The sequence below is a fragment of the Podarcis filfolensis genome, assembly GCF_964270895.1.
Source record: "Podarcis filfolensis genome assembly, chromosome: 17".
In the NCBI taxonomy this organism is placed as follows: domain Eukaryota; kingdom Metazoa; phylum Chordata; class Lepidosauria; order Squamata; family Lacertidae; genus Podarcis; species Podarcis filfolensis.
The window spans coordinates 18,094,143-18,112,778 of record NC_139621.1 but is presented as its reverse complement, the minus strand read 5'-3'; the positions used below and the strand labels follow the sequence as shown (position 1 = coordinate 18,112,778).

At 42.4% G+C, this 18,636-nt stretch overlaps 1 long non-coding RNA gene across 1 annotated transcript in view; it reads left to right on the top strand.

Moving 5' to 3' along the window:
* The first annotated feature begins 2,052 nt into the window (after positions 1 to 2,052).
* Positions 2,053 to 18,636, top strand: part of LOC310753150 — a 213,887-nt gene continuing 197,303 nt past the window's right edge. Inside the window, exon 1 of the long non-coding RNA XR_014543234.1 lies at positions 2,053 to 2,096. This is a non-coding gene — a long non-coding RNA (uncharacterized lncRNA). The remainder of the gene's footprint in view (positions 2,097 to 18,636) is intronic.

The following is an 18,636-nucleotide window of genomic DNA, read 5'->3' as shown; positions in this document are numbered from 1 at the left end:
CACACACAATTTTTCAGAGATGCTTTCTACAGCAGTGGTGGGGAATTTCTGGCCCTCCAGATGTTTTTGGTCTCCAAGTCCCATCATACCCCATTCAGTATGGCTAGCGGGGAAGGATGAGGGAGTTGTAGTCGATCAAGATAGAAAGCCACCACTGTTTTGCAGTTTTAAACAGTCCCCCCTTTTTAGGGATAAGTTTCCAGCACCACTTACAACTCTGTTTTCCTTTGCATTTCAATCGCCCTCTCTTACCCTCTCCATCAATTGACTTCATTTGCCCTCAATGAAGTCATCCCCTAGCCATATCTAATGGTGAACACTGGGGACGTGTGTTGGTTTTTATAGGCGCTTCTGGACCCACAGATATTTCCTCCCAACCACCCCCGCAAATAAAAACACGGAAGAAATTAAGCAGCAACGGGAGCAGTCAACATCTTATGGCTTCCAAAGAGAAATGGTCTTCATGCTTTCCTGCCCTAGAGGAATATCTACCAAAGCAGAGGGATTTCCTCTCTCCTGTTCAAGCCTTTTATGAGGAGGAGGAGAGAGGAAGACTCTCTGCTGTATTTCTGTTGATAGGCTCATATAAAGGATGTGAAAGATTTGATGAGGAAATGCAATAAAAAGGCATGGAGAGCTATAGGGTCAGTGACCTAATATTGCTTCAGTTGCTTAATCACTGAAATGTAAGTGCTGAAGGAACCAAAATTGATAGCAGCCTGGTTGTTTTCCCAATGGGGACACTACATTTCTTTGCCTGTCAGGAGCCTTCAAGGATATACGGTAATGCACTGCCCCATAATAAGCTACCTTCTGTGGAATATTAAATGTTATATATCAGGAGCCTTCATAAAGTAAACTTTTTTTTATTGGGGCTGAATTAGAAAGAAAGAAGGGGGGGAAAACCTAAGAACTAATTATTGTGCCTTTCAAGCTATGCGAGAACGAGTGATTGAAACAAGAACATGGCTTTCTAGATTCGAGAACTTCTCTTTTCCTAAATAACGGTGGATTTGTAAAGGGCAAAGGAATTTAACACAAACTTGTCTAAGAACCCCTCTCTCCACACTAGATATTACATAAAATGCACAATTGCCATGGAAAACAGCAGGGGATGGACAACCTGTGGCCCTCTAGATGTTGCTATACTACAACTCCCATCATCCCTGACCATTGGCCTTGCAGGTTCTCCCTGCTCTAGTGTAAATATGTACCGTTGTACCTTGGCTCCCGAACGCCTTGGCTCCTGAACAAATCAGCTCATGATCAAATCCTGGAAGTTAGTGTTCCGGTTTTTGAACAGTTTTTGGAAGCCACAACTTCTGATTAGCTGTAGGAGCTTCCTGCAGCCAATCAGAAGCTGTGCTTTGGTTTCTGAATGTTTTGGAAGTCAAACGGACTTCCAGAACGGATTCCATTTGACTTCCAAGGTGTGACTGTATATGTATTTTGGCATCATTATGGGGATGTGGGGCATAGGTTAGGACAAGTGGAATAATGCGACATCAGGACTTGTAGAATTTCTACTAGATGTCACAGAAGAAAGGAGAAAGTTAAGCATGTGAACTTGGAGGGACAACAGCCGAGGGAAGAGAGGCATACTTTGCTTGCAGAAGGTCCCAGATTCATGTTGTAGCCCTGTCCTGTGGGAATGTTCAGGGAGGCAGGAGAGGATATATTGTCTATTAATATATTTCCTAACTTGCGCTAGCAAGTTCTATAACTTTGCAGAGTTTTACATTTCCCTTTTAAATGCACAGCGGGTAGCTGGTTGCAGGCTTGTTTAAGCCTCTCAATATTAGGTTCCTGGTAAGTTCCCTTATAACCCTCTTAAAAGAATGAACATGCCACAATCTTGTGTAAAGTACCGTATTTTCTGCTCTATAAGACTCACTTTTTCCCTCCTAAAAAGTAAGGGGAAATGTGTGTGCGTCTTGTGGAGCGAATGCAGGCTGCGCAGCTATCCCAGAAGCCAGAACAGCAAGAGGGATTGCTGTTTTGGCTTCTGGGATTTAGAATATTTTTTTTCTTGTTTTCCTCCTCCAAAAACTAGGTGCGTCTTATGGTCTGGTGCGTCTTATAGAGTGAAAAATACGGTATATAAAAGAAGTTTACTCACACCATCAGTTCACAGTTGGATCCCTGAAGACAGACTTAGTTACAAAGTATGTACATGGGGATCTACCCCATATGGGGGGGATAATCCCAGTGACTGCAGACTAGCAGTCACTGCAGCTCACATGACGAAAGGAAGATGGAGAAGAGTTGAAAAGAAGGAAGTGTGCTGTGTGCCTTGCCCTTTTGTTACCTGAACAGGTAAGGTCATGCCCACCTCTAGTCACAAGCAAGAGGAAGGATGCTCCAGGCCAGGAGGAAACAGGAAGTTTTCGGCTGGCTGGACCAAACATTCCCCTGCATGTCTTCTCTAGGAAAACAAGGAATGTTGTACTGGACTGCTACTTATGTATCACATCCCACATGTCCTAGTTCCATTGCAGAATCCACATACGAAGTCAAATAGCCCAGAGGTCAGGGAATCCAGATGATCACAGAGCCAAGGATCGAGATGGAGCGCTGGCAGCAGTAAGGTAGGGCCAGGAACCACAGGGGTTATTTCCAGCCTCTGGCTGCTTCTGAGAAATCTTGCTCCCGTTGGTAGATAATAAACTACATTTTATACAATTCCATAAACATGGTCTATTGATAACAACTTGTTGTTGGAGATGCATTGCGGGAAATTCCTTGAAACATGTTTACACAGTGTCTGGTATTGTCAAAATTTTGGAATTTACCAATTGTCAGGCCCCATATATTAGCTATATAATTTAAGATGATGCTATCTTCTGATTTTTTTAGCTCTTGCCCCACAACCTTAATTATATTTTATGGTTATTTTGTTATTGCTGTTTCGCTGTTTTTCTTTTAAACATGTTTTTCCCCCTTATGTATCCTTTTCCTCTCTTTTTTGTTTTCTGTTCTTTCCTTTTTCTTCTTCCTTATTAACTTTAGTATACTATAATATTCTCTCATATATATATATATATATATATATATATATATATATCCATTTCAAATAGGGGTAAAAAACTGAAATTTGAATTTACACATTATTTCGGTCTGATTCACACTGCACACTGGCATGTAAGTTCTTCAGGGCCTCAATTTTAAAACTGTCTGGAGAAGTTCTATGAACTGTGCTGTTTCTTTGCATGTTGGTCCATGGATCGGGAAATGTTATTTTCTATAGAAAGTTTGCGAACATTTGGAGATGTATTCTGTGGTGTCGCTAAAGAAGTGAACACTTTTGTTTTATCTTAACTGCATGTCCAAGAAGCCACAAAACTGCATGTCCAAGAAGCATTCCTAATAGACTTCTTTTCCTAACTGTTTCCACCAGTGGTGTAGCGTGGGTTGTCAGCACCCGGGGCAAGGCAAGTAATTTGCGCCCCCTAACCCATGGATTTTAGCACTCGAGTCTCTTCCACTAGATTAGCGCGCCCCCCCCTCAGATGTTGCGCCTGGTGCGGCTGGCCCCCCTGCACCCCCCACGCTACGCCACTGGTTTCCACAAAAAACCCAAATTAAATTCAATAAACTGAGCAATGCTCAAGTGCTTTAGAGAGATGCATTTGTTAGGAGTGCGCAAGTCTTTTACATTTCAGGATCCCATTCATCTTTGCTACCGGAAGCCCCTTCTCTTTGTGTTTCATTTTTAAAAATCTCATTTGTTTCACATTTCATCCATTAGCTACCATTTCATTTGTCTCAGTGCTCACATTTGTCTTGAAACTTGGTGGTTTGGTGTGTGTCTTTTGTGGGTGTATTAATAATAGTTCATTTACAGAGAATTTATACTGGACTGTCCACACATCATTCCCCTTTATTAGATGCTTTCCCGGTGTTATTGCATTATTGCTGACTGAATGGCCACTCTTGCACTGTAGCCCAACAAAAGTGAGGGGAAAAAAGAACAAAAAGTTAGAGGATTTCAACAGGACTTTAGGGGACGTGAACTGATGCAAACGGAGCTGTGTTCCTGCCTCAAAACATTTTGAGGTACAAATGGTGTAGAAAGGATTGCATCTAATTGTGCCGATACCATCCTAAATGCAAAATAAAAATAGTGGGTGGGATTCAACCGATGAGTCTGATCAGCAGAAGTCCTGGTGAAATGCTTGCCCGAATGAAACAAATACCCGAGTACTATGCTGAATTCCTCCCAATGTCTGGAGGGGCCCTGAGCTTTTCGCTTCTCCTTCTGGTAGCAGTAGAACAAGCATTTCTGGTCCCTCTTGGCGGCCACCATTTTGTTTTCATGTAAATCCTGAGACTTTGTGTCATTACAGGATAGAAAACGGTGGCCAAAAAAAATGGCAGCCCCATTGGCAATGGCTATTCCATCTGCTGCTATCCTCCTGGCACAGAACGATGCTTTCTGAGAAAAGAAACAAAATGGCAGCTATCAGAAGTGGTCAACTAAGCTGTTAAGCCAAGTCGTGCAGGATCAAGAAGGTTTTCAGATGGGATTTGCAGGACAGGAGAACTGCAATTCCAGTTTCCTGCTGATGGACTGACTCCTGGACGTCTGGTGTTAATATTTTTGTCAAAGTTAACTTATTCAAAGCACATATAAGTTATATATAAAAGGTCAGTTCTTCACTAGCAAGCCATATTGTAATACTTAAGTATCATTGTTCAGCGTACTTCGAAACCAGAAAAATCTATTTCTCCCTGCAGCTGAACGTAGGCCTTCTTCTGCAAACAGTAAGATGCTGGTCTCATATTGCTTTTGCAAAATGGTCAGGGAAATTGCCAAAAACCTCTTTAGGAAAATTGTTCTTGATAGCGTCTGGCTCCTCTGAAGTCCTAAAAGCAGTGCTTCTGACAATGCAAAGTCCCTAACATTCCCATGCTGGCAAACACCACTTTCCTTTAAAAGAAGGTGTGTTTTATATTGGAGTGGCCAACTGGAATAAGTTCTTATCAACTCATACAGCCTGACTCAGAAGAGATCTCCTCAGTGAAAGAGGCTGAGCCTTCCATGCTGGTATAGATCTTGTAGTCTCAGCTATGGAGAACGACCCCATATGACTGGGTTGCTCCAGCCACTCTGGGTGGCTCCCAAGAAAATATTAAAAACACAACAAAACATCAACCACTAAAACCTTCCCTGTACAGGGCTGCCTTCAGATGTCTGACACACACTGGTGAGGTCTCTCAAATATCATCATGAGTCCTGTATGATGCTAGACTATCGCTGAACTGGCAGAATCCTAGAAGCAGTTGACTGGCCCTTGCTTTGGTTCTCCCCCAACACAGAGCCCTCTAGGATACTGTATTCTACTGCATCCCAGTGTCAGGTGTGCGTGCAGGAGCCAGGCCCTGTGACAAGTAGGAGTTTGCAGGACTGGGGCCTTCCCAAATTTGTTATGAAGAGGCAAGGCGTGGCCTCACAGGTGAGGCCAATTGGTAACTCACAGCACCTGGTGGCAAGAGCCGGGAAGGGATATAAGGTCAGCATTTCCCTTTGGCTCTTTGCCACAGCAACACGCTTCCTGCCTTGCTGTGTTTGGCTTCTTGCTTCCTGATCCTTGAAACTCAGCTTCTTGACTCCCTGCTTCTTGATCCTCGGACCCTTGACTTCTTGACTCCTTGCTTCTTGATCCTTCACATGCTTATTTTGCCACTTGCCCAAGGAGATCTTTCAGGAAGCTCCATCAATTGATGGCCTTAACACCATCCGTACGCATTCTTCCTGTGTATCTGATGCCCTTCTTGCTAGGTGAGACCGCATATTATATAACGGAAGCTCACCATCCACCATGGGGTCAGATGGCTTTTGGCTCCAGGAGGACGAGTGCCTGGAGAATTGAATAGTCTCTGAGAATATGAAAGTTGCCTAACTATGATTTACATTGTAGTTTGGTAGCAATCAGATCACAGTCTCTCGGTGTGAAGAAAAGGAGCTGTGTACCATGCATAATTTTTGCATCATTAAAAATTAAATCTCATAAGTATAATGACTCAAACATCAAGCCATGACAGTATCTGCCTGATGATGAACTGCTGTATGTTAAAAAACAATTCGCTAGGTAATGGTGCAATATTTTTTGTATTTAGACAGAATTTAATGGGAAAGAAAAACTACTTCCCTTCAGATGCTTTTCCGTCAGTAATTGGCCAGGAGAAAAATATGCTGCTCGGTATTAGCTTGTGAAATGTTCCCTGTTCATTGTGATCCATACATATGTGATTGATGCCATTATTATTATTATTATTATTATTATTATTATTATTATTATTATTAATGTTACTAGGTGGAATCCATTTTCAATGGACACGGACATGGTTTTGAGCCCATCAAACTTTTCCTGCACAGGGCTGCATCTTGTGTCCGGTCCCTGCTTATGTCAGAACTGCTTGTGCATTGCTGGATTGCTGGTTTTTTTAAATAAAAAAACCTGACTTATTATGTGAAAAAATTTGGTATATTGTATATATTAAAAGGTAAAGCTCCACAAGCTACTAAATTTCTGCAGCATAAAATGTATGAGTTGGAGGAGGCTCTGTGCAACAGGCATCCAGCTCCTAACAATTGGAAGATGCCTAGTATGAATGATGTTGGCACAAGAGATTGAACTCTGTTGTGTCTTATGCTTTCCTTTCTATCCTGTTAAAGACATAAGTTAATATGCATAAAATGCAATGTTTGTATGCATTGTGTTTGAAAACATTTTGTAAAGAAAAGTTTGCAGTTTGCTTGGGAGGTTTCACTCTGGCAAATGCGGCAGAAAAGGTTGGGTGCTTCCATTTCAGTCCTTTGGTGAATTGATGACTCATCCTGGAAACCCAGATCTCTCACAGCAGGAAAGTGAAACCTGAAACCTAATTGATAAGACTTGTTTATTTGCTGTAGTAATTGTTGCTTTTATCTGATGCCTTGCTCCAGTAGGGAATTGAAAAGTAAATATTAACTATCACCTAATGATTAGAAGTCACTTTTGCTTGCTAAATTACATATAAATCTTAAGCATCCTTTAATATATCTAAAAGGCACCTACAATGAGAAATTGCTATTATACACATGCATTTAAATTTAACAGACTAATTTATTGTTTGAGTTAAAAGGCAGATGGTGAACTAAAATTTTTAATAGGCTGATATAATTGTTAATAGTAATTAATCATATGAAATGAGTAAGCAATTCTTGTTTTTTGGCTATGTCTAAAGTTAATGTTTCGGGGAGTGAAATGAGCGCTGCACATATTATAGATGGACTTGAAGAACAGAGATGTTGACATTGGCAAAAAGCCTTTCAGTATATCATAAAATAGATTTAACAGTAACCCCTCTGGCCCGATGACTGTGTGAAATCAGTGTGGCATCTGTTTCCAGAGTCCCTTAATCTCATTCCAGAGTTGATGGCGGCATTGTAATTTTTGTTGTCCTCCAGAGCTGACGTTGCAATCTGATGGAACTGAGATACTGGCTAAGTTAAGTCTCGCTGGTAAAGGAGATTTGTATAAACGATGTTGAATTGCTTGGCATTAACCTCCATATCGGTCTGCAGAGGGATGTATTATTAGATGTTGCTGCTATGATCAGCGTTATGCAAGACATAAAGGGGAAGAGATCCTTGACTCTGAATAATTTCCAGTCTAAAATCCTTTGACATAGCAGTCACAGCACTGCAGTTCATGAGTCAACAGACTGCATTATTTGCCGTCCCAGACCCTCTAAAGAGGTGCCATAAAAGATATTACAGTGGTGTTATCTGTTAAAATGGCCTAAGTGATAGCACCCCTGTTTGTCTTGCACTGTTTATATTGCGAAACTCCGAAAGGAATCTTACACTGCAATACTCCAGAAGAAGAAACTTTCACAATGCTAGTTTGAATGGGATGGAGTTAGAGGAAGGCAAACATTTTGGGTACTCCATCCAGGAGTCAAAATGGATTCCTATTTTCTTGTTACAGGTAGGTAGTCGTGTTGTCTGCCATAGTCAAAACAAAATAAAAAAATTCCTTCCAGTAGCACCTTAAGGTAAAGGTAAAGGGACCCCTGACCATTAGGTCCAGTCGTGGCCAACTCTGGGGTTGCAGCACTCATCTCGCTTTACTGGCCGAGGGAGCGGGCGTACAGCTTCTGGGTCATGTGGCCAGCATGCTTAAGCTGCTTCTGGTGAACCAGAGCAGCGCACGGAAAAGCCGTTTACCTTCCCGCCGGAGCGGTACCTATTTATCTACTTGCACTTTGACATGCTTTCGAATTGCTAGGTTGGCTGGAGCAGGGACCGAGCAATGGGAGCTCACCCCGTCGCGGGGATTCAAACCGCCGACCTTCTGATTGGCAAGTCCTAGGCTCTGTGGTTTAATCCACAGCGCCACCCACGCCTTAGAGACCAACTAAGTTTGTTATTGGTATGAGCTTTCGTGTGCATGCACACGAAGAAGTGTATCTGAAGAAGTGTGCATGCACATGAAAGCTCATACCAATAACAAACGTAGTTGGTCTCTAAGGTGCTACTGGAAGGAATTTTTTATCCTATTTTCTTGCTCAACTTATCACGGGCAAGAATATTGCTTGCAATTGCAAGGTAACCCAGAAGAAGAAGAAGAAGAAGAAGAAGAAGAAGAAGAAGAAGAAGAAGAAGAGGAGTTTGGATTTCATATCCCGCCTTTCACTCCCCTTCAGGAGTCTCAAAGCGGCTAACATTCTCCTTTCCCTTCCTCCTCCACAACAAACACTCTGTGAGGTGAGTGGGGCTGAGAGAAGTGTGACTAGCCCAAGGTCACCTAGCAGCTGCATGTGGAGGAGCGGAGACGCGAACCCGGTTCCCCAATTATGAGGCTACCGTTCTTAACCACTACACCACACTGGCTGTTGATGCTTCTCCTCAATATCCCCTAGGGGTTGTACTTTATGAGCAAACGTACATTGGACGATCCCAGTGGATTCTTATTCTTCCTCTTGGGATGATGTCACTGTCCATAAATGGGCAGATGGGTGGATATCAATGCCGCCCAGGGTCCCCAGTAAGTATAAATCAGCCTCATCCTTCAATGCTGCTTGCTGGATGCTCATCCAAATCACATTTCACAGGCGGTGTGAAATGAACCATTGTTTTGTTTTCGCCAAATGTAAGTACGGCAGGAGGCCATGTTAGCACAGGGTGAGATGATTCGGAGAAGTGGGCCAGAGGAACTTTGAAGATGAGGGTTGAATCTTTTTATATTCGATTAGTGTCATGATAGAGGCGGCATGCATGGGCATTTATCTCCTATTAGCACGGGTCCTTTTTACACAGAAGAGCAAAACTGCTTTATACCAAAGCTACTTTTGAAAAAAGAAAGGCAAAACAAGAATGGGGGGGGGGGAGCAAGCTCCTGGGAATGACAATTAGTGGTTAACTATAAAAAATGGAGAAAATAATTGAGACAGATGACCAGATTTAGTAAAAATAAACCTCACCATTAAAAACTAATTAAATATTTGCATTTCAGCATTAGGTTTCTGCTCCAAAGTTTGGGGGAACAGCAGGGTGACAGTGAGGATTATTGACTAATTTGCTGAAGTTTTAAAATGAGATTAGTTACGTGCGATGTATGGGCGCTTTACTCAAGCTTCCACACAGCTGCTTTATTATTCTTTTGAAAGTGAATCATTTGTAACTGTTCTCAAAGATCTTTTATCAGCCACTTATCTCCTTCAGCTGGACTTGTGATATGGAGGGATAAAATGAATAGCCAGCTAATATTGGGGGAATTAATCAGACCAGAACAGCAGGAGAGTAATGACTTAACTTAACAGTTAAGTATTTGCATTTGGGGAGTTTGGGGGGGGGGGAGAAAAAAGAAAAGAAAAAACGGCAATACAGAATATGGAGGAGGTTCTGCTTTTAGCCCTGACCTTATGACCAAGAATTCCCTCGACACATTCATTTATTTATTTTAAAAAACTCTTCTATACTCTGCCTCCATTTTTTTAAAAAGAAAGGGCTCATTTTCAGTCCCCCCTCCCTCTGTGTCTGCTCATCACAGTAAAACACCATTTAACATGACAAGCCCAAAAAATTGCATCAAGCATCAAGAAGAACAGCAATTCATAAAACGGCAGTCAAGAAGTTTAAAAGGGAACAGAGCATTAATGCAGCACGTAAGAAAGCATTCAGCCGAAAGCTTTATTTCTTGAATAACCAAATAAGCAGGATCAGGAGAAAGAGCATGCAGATTGTGTGTGGGGTGGGAGAAAAAGTGCAGATCGAGAGGAGGTGTTAAAAAGAGTGCACGGGTGGGGCAGGGGGTGGCAGAAAGTGTCAGGAGCTCAGCCTACACTTGAGTAGGACCCTGGCAGAGACACATGCCCGACTGGCATGTTCCCTCCCTCCTGGTCAATCGTTCGGGAGCTTCATAAGCTTTCTTCAGCCCAATCATCACAGCGACCGATGCCAACAGACATTGGCACACTTAGGAATCTGCAAAGTTTGTGCAGTTGCGTAACAGACCTCAGCAACTCAGCATTTTGGCTAATCTACTTTATTTACTTATAAACACACACGGAGCTCCCTCTCTCCCTCTCTCTCTCTAGCACCAGACAGCAAAGAGAAAAAGAACAAAGGACAGTAGTCCCACTTCACGGAACACAGTAACACAAACCTCCTGTTTCCATCACTTCCCACTCTGTGGAGTTAAAACATATACCATCATGAGATAGACAACAATCCCATGACTGCAATCATGGAGCAGGAATTCTAACAGAAAGAGTGCATGGATCAGGCAGGAATGGTGGCAGAAAGACTGCATGGATGTCCTTTTCCCATCCCAAAAAATTTGGACAGTATGAGCTTCCAGCCTGCCTCATCTAAGTGCTGGAGGGCTGAGTTTGTGTGGAAGAAATAAAGATGCCATACCCTGCTAGGGTTGCCATTTTCCAAAAAGTGAAGATTTCTTTCTTTTCCAAAGTTGTTGAGCTACTTGCCATATGTCCGGGTTTTCCCTGGACATTTCACCAATTCAGCAAAAATCCGCCCGGACACAATTTTTGCAGCCCAATTCCCAGATGTGTCCAGGAAAACCCAGATGAGTGGCAGCCCTATATCCTACACATATCTACACAGAAATAAGTCCCACAGAGTTCAGCTGGGTTTTCTCCCAAACGCATCAGTCTAGTTCAATGCTACCATCAGTTAGACTACAACTCCTATCATCCCTGACCATTAGTCTTACTGGCTTGGGCTGATGGGAGTTGGAATCCAACAACCTCTGGAGGGAACCAAGTTAGGAAAGGCTGTTTTTATCCTTGGTTTTCTGCTGCTCTTGGGTTACCCTATATCCCCTTTCTTGGGAGCCATGTGTGTGTGTTCTCTACGTACAATTTGCCACATGGGCTCCTGATGACTTAAATCGGACACGCTGAGTTGCAGGTGGAGAAATGCTTGTGCTGGTATGTTTCTCTATCTGCCGTGGGATTGATAAAAAGATTTTGCCCTGCAGGTTAATTGGCAATAAACACAAGCACTGCATTGAAAAGTGGCCTTGGGACGGGGATGGGCATGTTATGCCAATATCTATTTATACCGTGCTCCCCTCCCCACCTCGTACCTCTGCTGCACTGAAATTAGTGAAAGGTAACATACACACTGACCTATTAAATCTTATCCCCCCGCATTCTCAGTAAATTATCTCTCCTGTGGTCTATCACTTTTCTTTATGACTTTCCTTGCCATGCTTTCTGGGTAGCCTCTGTGGAGAGGTTATTTTTTTGCCTCAGAATTAAAAACCTGAGGTATTGATACAAAGCCTCCCCATATCTATGCATTTCTTCTGTGGTAGATTGCTTCCTGTGCGTGCATGTTTGGATATGTAGCGGGTTTTTGTCTGTAATTTCATTTCCCGAAAGTGATACATAGACTGAATGGTGTTTCCACACACAAAGAGACATCTCTCTCTCTCTCTTTGTTTTGTACCAAAAGAAGAAGACTGGGTTGTCCCTATTTTCATCTGAGAAATGTTGGAGGTTATGGTAACCTTGAAAGCCCAATACAGCTTGGGACAGTTAAGTCCTATCTCCTTGTGCCACAGAAGCCTGCCTGTGCTTTACTATTTTATGTGGAAACCCTTCTGTGAGGCCCATCAACATCTGGAAAGGGTCTTTCCAGTAATAACCACATGGATTAAAGGAAAGGGTGGGCGGGTGGTATATCAGGTCCTCCCTTAAAGATCACACGTATTGCGGTGAGACCTGGAAAACCGACACCCTGTGCTGTGGGTGGGTACGATTGGTCAGCCACAACACCCGATTGGTAGGTCCCTTGAAGCTGGGTGCAAACTGGCCAATGGGACGCAGTCCAAATGGTTCAAGGGACCTATTTGTGCCCATGCATGTGACCCAGAGCTTCCTCTTTCGGCATGTGCATTCAGAACACCTGCCCACCTCTTCCTACTTTTAGGGCTTTGCGCTTGACCTTGCTATGCCGTCGTGTGTCATCTGTCTTTGGGACAGGGGCATGGCAGGAATTTCCCCCACTTGGCTGATTGGCTGTTTGGGTTTCGCCTGCCACGTAGCAAATCGTCACAACTTGTAAGGTTGCGGATAGGCTCTGGTTCAGGTGATAGGGATGGGAGAACGCTCTCGCCATCCCTATGTGAAGGGTATTCCGTTAAAGGAATCCAGGGACTCGATGGTTTGGTCAACCCCTGAGAGGGGATTGTGCCCGTGTCTGAGTCCAGGGGAGCATTTGGGTGGCGGAGTTAGCCCGTTCCCGGCTTTCCACTTATCCAAGTGTTCACCCTTGGCTGACCTATGCTGGAACCTTGGGTCAGCGCTACCTGCATGGCAGGGAGCTAGTCGAACCAGAGCCTATGCAACCGGTCACTTTCTGTAATCAATAAAGTTGTGGCCTAAATTCTGCCAAAACCAAACCAAAATTCGAGTCAAGTGTGAATTTATTTAGCGGGGGAGGTTTCTGGGTCTGAACACGCAATTAACAGCTATAAAACTAGCAGAGATGTACAGAACTGCTTCAATTGTATGTTGGAAATGTAAGGAGAAGGAAGGCGTGTTCTACCACACGTGGTGGACGTGCAAGAGAACAAAAGCATTCTGGGAAATGATATACAATGAGTTGAAAAAAAAGTTTAAAATAACGTTTGTGAAAAAACCAGAGGCTTTTTTTATTAGGAATTTTAGGTGCAGAGATACCAAAGGAGCAGAAATGATTATTTATGTATGCGATGACAGCAGCGCGGATACTACTGGCCCAGAGATGGAAAGAAGATAAAGTCCCAACCAGAGAAGAATGGCTGATGAAGATGGTGGACTATGCAAAAATGGCGAAAATGACCGGGAAAATCAGAAACCAGGAAGGAATGGGAAAGATTTACAATGTACTTAAGAGAGCACTGTAAACAACTAAAAACTTTGGCAGGATTTGAGTAACGCTAAAAACTAAGGTAAAAATTGACTATTTAAGAAAAATAGAGAAAATATGTAAGGCTGTTGAAAAAGATTGAAAATGGTAACTGTGGAAGGGTGGAGGATTCAGGGAAATCTAAATGCTGATGCTGATGTTTAATGTTCAAATTTAAATGTGCAGTCTAAAACTCAATAAAAAAGATTATACAAAAAATAAAAATACAGTGGTACCTCGGGTTACATACGCTTCAGGTTACATATGCTTCAGGTTACATATGCTTCAGGTTACAGACTCTGCTAACCCAGAAATAGTACCTCGAGTTAAGAACTTTGCTTCAGGATGAGAACAGAAATCGTGCTCCAGCGGTGCGGCAGCAGCAGGAGGCCCCATTAGCTAAAGTGGTGCTTCAGGTTAAGAACAGTTTCAGGTTAAGAATGGACTTCCAGAACGAATTAAGTACTTAACCCGAGGTACCACTGTAAAGGAAAGGGTGGGCGAGACTTTAGACCAGGCATAGGCAAACTCTGCCCTCCAAATGTTTTTGGCCTACAACTCCCATCATCCCTAGCTAACAGGACCAGGGGTCATGGATGATGGGAATTGTAGTCCCAAAACATCTGGAGGGCCAAGTTTGCCTATGCCTGCTTTAGAGTGTGCATACACAATACCTTTAAATTGCATTATTTCACTCAGAAAATTCTGAGCGCTGTATTTTGTGAAGGGTTGCTGGGAACTGTAACTTCATAAGGGCTCGACTCTGCTCTCTTAAGCAGAGATCTTTCTTAGCTATGCTGAGATTCCAGGAACTGAGCATGGGCTGTGTGCATGGAAGACATGAGCTTTACTTGCGCACTACAGCCCCTTCTGGATTTTCTTCAGGGGCAACGCAGAGTCACAGAGGGAGGACCACAACGGCTAGGCAGTTTCCCTGTATTTCTGAACAGAAATATATGTATGAATATACTAGACCCGATCGGCACCGCCATGCTAAGTTACAGTACATAGATTTTACTATGTAATTTTGTAGGGACAGATGAGAAGCGTTTTTATTGTACAGCAATATCCACAGATAATTTACTTTTCCTAAATACCTTTGTGGATACTGGATGGCTCAGGGGGCTGGTAATGGGACGAGCCACCTCTCACTTCTAAGCCATTGATCTGAATCAATCCCTTGTCGGTAGCGACCCAAAGTCATTATGATCTGATAGCTGTGCGGAGTGATTTATGTTGTTCAATATGGCTCGTAGTAACGGGTTACCTTCTGTTAGCTTATTAAGGGGCTGAATAAAATATATCACGCTGAATTCACCTTTCTCATCTGAATTGAGTTTGAGGAACTTCGGATTGATTTTTGAGCCATGCCATTAATGTTAAAACTTGTAGCTGTAATCTCTATTTGCATGAAGCATCTCCCTAGTTTGGCCTAACAAATGGAGGAGAATAAGAATTCTTGCAGAATTCAGAGTGCATGTGGGGGATGCCATTTCTAAATGTTCCCCATTACAGCACTCTAAGGTAAAGGTAAAGGTCCAGTCGCAGACGACTCTGGGGTTGTGGTGCTCATCTCGCTTTATTGGCCGAGGGAGCCGGTGTACAGCTTCTGGGTCATGTGGCCAGCATGACTAAGCCGCTTCTGGCGAACCAGAGCAGCGCATGGAAACGCCGTTTACCTTCCCGCAGAAGCGGTACCTATTTATCTACTTGCACTTTGACATACTTTCGAACTGCTAGGTTGACAGGAGCAGGGACCAAGCAACAGGAGCTCACCCCGTCGTGGGGATTCGAACTGCCGACCTTCTGATCGGCAAGTCCTAGGCTCTGTGGTTTAACCCAAAGCGCCACCCGTGTCTCTCTATGCGGCAATAAAAATGAACATGTTTTATCATATGTGGTGGACTTGAAAAAGGGTAAAAGAGTATTGGGAAATGATATATAATGAATTGAAAAAAAAGAAGTTTAAAAGTACTTTTCCAAAAAAACCAGAGTCCTTTTTGTTGGGGACAATTCAGACGGAAATTCCCAGGTGTCAAAAAATACTATTTATGTATGCTACTACTGCGGCCCATGTTTTGTTAGCCCCCAAATGGAAAACGAGCGAGGCCCCAACCAAAGAAGAATGGCAACTTAAACTGATGGAATACGCGCAGCTTGGAGATTTACAGTATTTTTTGCTCTATAAGACTCACTTTTTCCCTCCTAAAAAGTAAGGGGAAATGTGTGTGCATCTTATGGAGTGAATGCAGGCTGCGCAGCTATCCCAGAAGCCAGAACAGCAAGAGGGATTGCTGCTTTCACTGCGCAGCGATCCCACTTGCTGTTCTGGCTTCTGAGATTCAGAATATTTTTTTTCTTGTTTCCCTCCTCCAAAAACTAGGTGCATCTTGTGGTCTGGTGTGTCTTATAGAGCGAAAAATAAGGAAACATATAGAATAAGAGAACAAGAAGGATGTACGTTTAAAGAAGACTGGAAAATGTTTTCTGAATATATGGGTGAAAATTATGTTCATTGAAAAACGCGGCTAGCATTAAGATAAATTCAACAGTGTAAATAAGTTTTGATGGATGTAACAATGGATTACAGAATGCAGTGCTTTTTTCGGGGGCAGACGGACGCAAGGGGATGCATACCGCTAAGCATTTTGTGAATCTTTGTACTCCTATCCATTTACTGTATTTATTTTTCCCAGTTTGAACTATCAAATGGTGATTATCTTGAGTCAAAATGAGAGTACCCCTAAACATTTTTTATTTTTTAAAAAAAGCACTGACGGAATGGTTTAGTTCATGTAAAATATGCAGGGATGTATGGTATGCAAAATGAACCACGGACAGAGAAGAAAGAAAGTCATTGATTTAAGGTTTTTTAAATGAATATTTTGAAATGTAAATTAAAATTTTTAACAAAAAATATATACAAAAAAAGAACACTCAAACCCTAGCACATCAAGGCACAAGGTGCCAGTTTAGCAATCTCCCAGTTATGATAGTGTTTTTTTTAATTTCTATTGAAAATTTTATTTACAACATAACATAACCCCCCACCCCCCATACAGAAATACAGTAAGCATAACATCCAACAATACAAACAACCAGATAAAAGACTCCCTTTATCCTGTATCTGACCTCCTTATTTATTTTTTATAAGCTGTTTCCTTTATGAATAATTATTAAGATTTTTCTAATTATAACTTAAATATCCACAAAGTCTCCTGCAGACATTAATCAAAACAAGTTCAGGTATGTATTCTGGGGAACTGTTTTGTGAAGTATTCTCTGCATTTTCCCCATGCTTTTTGAAACTCTTGTCTAATGTGATCTCTAATTGCCTCTGTTAATCCAGCCAGTTCAATATACTCTAACAGTTTGTCTTGCCATCCCTTTTTAGTTGGCACAGTTTCTTTTTTCCAGTTTTTAGCAGTTAGGATCCTTGCCTCTCCTGTGGCATAGAGGAATATTTTCTGATCTTCTCTTGCTATACCTGTGTCCATTATCTCTAGTAGAAAAGCTTCTGTATTTTTCATAAAGTTATACTTAAACATTTTTTTAAGCTCATCATATACTATATTCCAGAAGCTTTTGATTTTTTCACAGGTCCACGATAATTTTGCTTTGATTTGTCAACTCAAAGATGTAATCACAGTCTTGGCTGTTGGCATCCTTCAGTCTCGAGAGACAAGGGAGGAGTGCACCTTTGGGGGTGAAGTCAAACTGTTAGAAGGTTGCAGCGCTTGCTGTGGCTATAGAGACTGATATGGAAGAGACATGTTTTGTTGCAGCTGGAGCAGAGGAAGGCGTCCGGTTGTGCAGCTGCAGATGCGGGGGCAGAGGAAGGCGTCCGGTTGTGCAGTTGCAGATGCGCCATGGGGCTCCTTCTCTCTGCGTTCCGTCTAAAGGGGTAAATTTCCACCCACCAACTCGACTACTGATTTCCAGCTCAGTACCACCTGCATGTCTAGACCAGGTTTAAACCTCATTCACACCACAATGCTTTGGGGGGGGGGAAGCATTATAGCAAATGAAATCGCGGGCAGGGTTTGAGATATGTGCGGCAGGAGAAAAATGATTTGAAATGGTGTTAGAGGGTTTTTGCAATAGATAAGTGTTTGTTATATAACACAGTAGAAAAGGCTTGGAATAAAAGCACTTGAGGTGTGGATGGGAAGTCTATCTATCAAACGAAGTTGCAATGTAATTATTTTTCGCTCTTTAAGACGCACCAGACCATAAGACGCACCTAGTTTTTGGAGGAGGAAAACAAGAAAAAAAATATTCTGAATCTCAGAAGCCAGAACAACAAGAGGGATCGCTGCGCAGCGAAAGCAGCAATCCCTCTTGCTGTTCTGGCTTCTAGGATAGCTGCGCAGCCTGCATTCGCTCCATAAGATGCACACACACTTCCCCTTACTTTTTAGGAGGGAAAAGTGAGTCTTATAGAGCAAAAAATACGGTAATTTGAAGCTAATTTGAGAAATTTTGGAAACTAAATAAAAAGTTATATTTGAAACCTCACATACACTGTATATTTCTATAGATTTTTTAATGCCACTTTTAAAAGATATGATTTCCCCCAGGGAATCATGGGGACTGTAGTTCATTAAGGGAATTATTAGGAGAATACTATCCACCTCACAGAACTACAATTCCCAGAGTTTCCTCAGAAAGAGGGATTGATTGTTAAACCAGTTTGGGTCTCAAGCAAAAGGCAGGTTAATAAAAGGATATAACATTAAACCTTGAGCATGCAGATGCTCTTGAAGAGCTTTCTGGGTTAGAAAGCTCACCTCGCCAATTTCAGCCCCGCAAAGTGAGTTTGTTTTTGGTTGTTGCCGTTTAAAAAAGCAGTCTTAAAAACCAGAAACTTAACTTTTAAGGACAGGGCTGAATGCTCTATTCCCTGCAGCACACTTGAAAGTTGATTTTTATCTGAAGAGCCACATGATTTAGCTATGGATTATCTTTTATCTCTATGGGCAAAACAGCTGGGTGTGCAGCCACTGAGGTTCAATATCTGTCTTCTTAAAACTTCAGCTCTAAAACACAAACACGATGGTAATCATGTGCTTTGACATCAAAGCAAATTAACAATTGGGAGCACAGAATTACTCATTGTTCATGCTCGCCTTTTTAGATTACTAGTTGGCAACCCACTGCCTTGGATTGGGGAGGGCAGCTTGCAGTGAGAGGAGGCCTTGGCAAATATAGGGTCAGCAATGCACTTT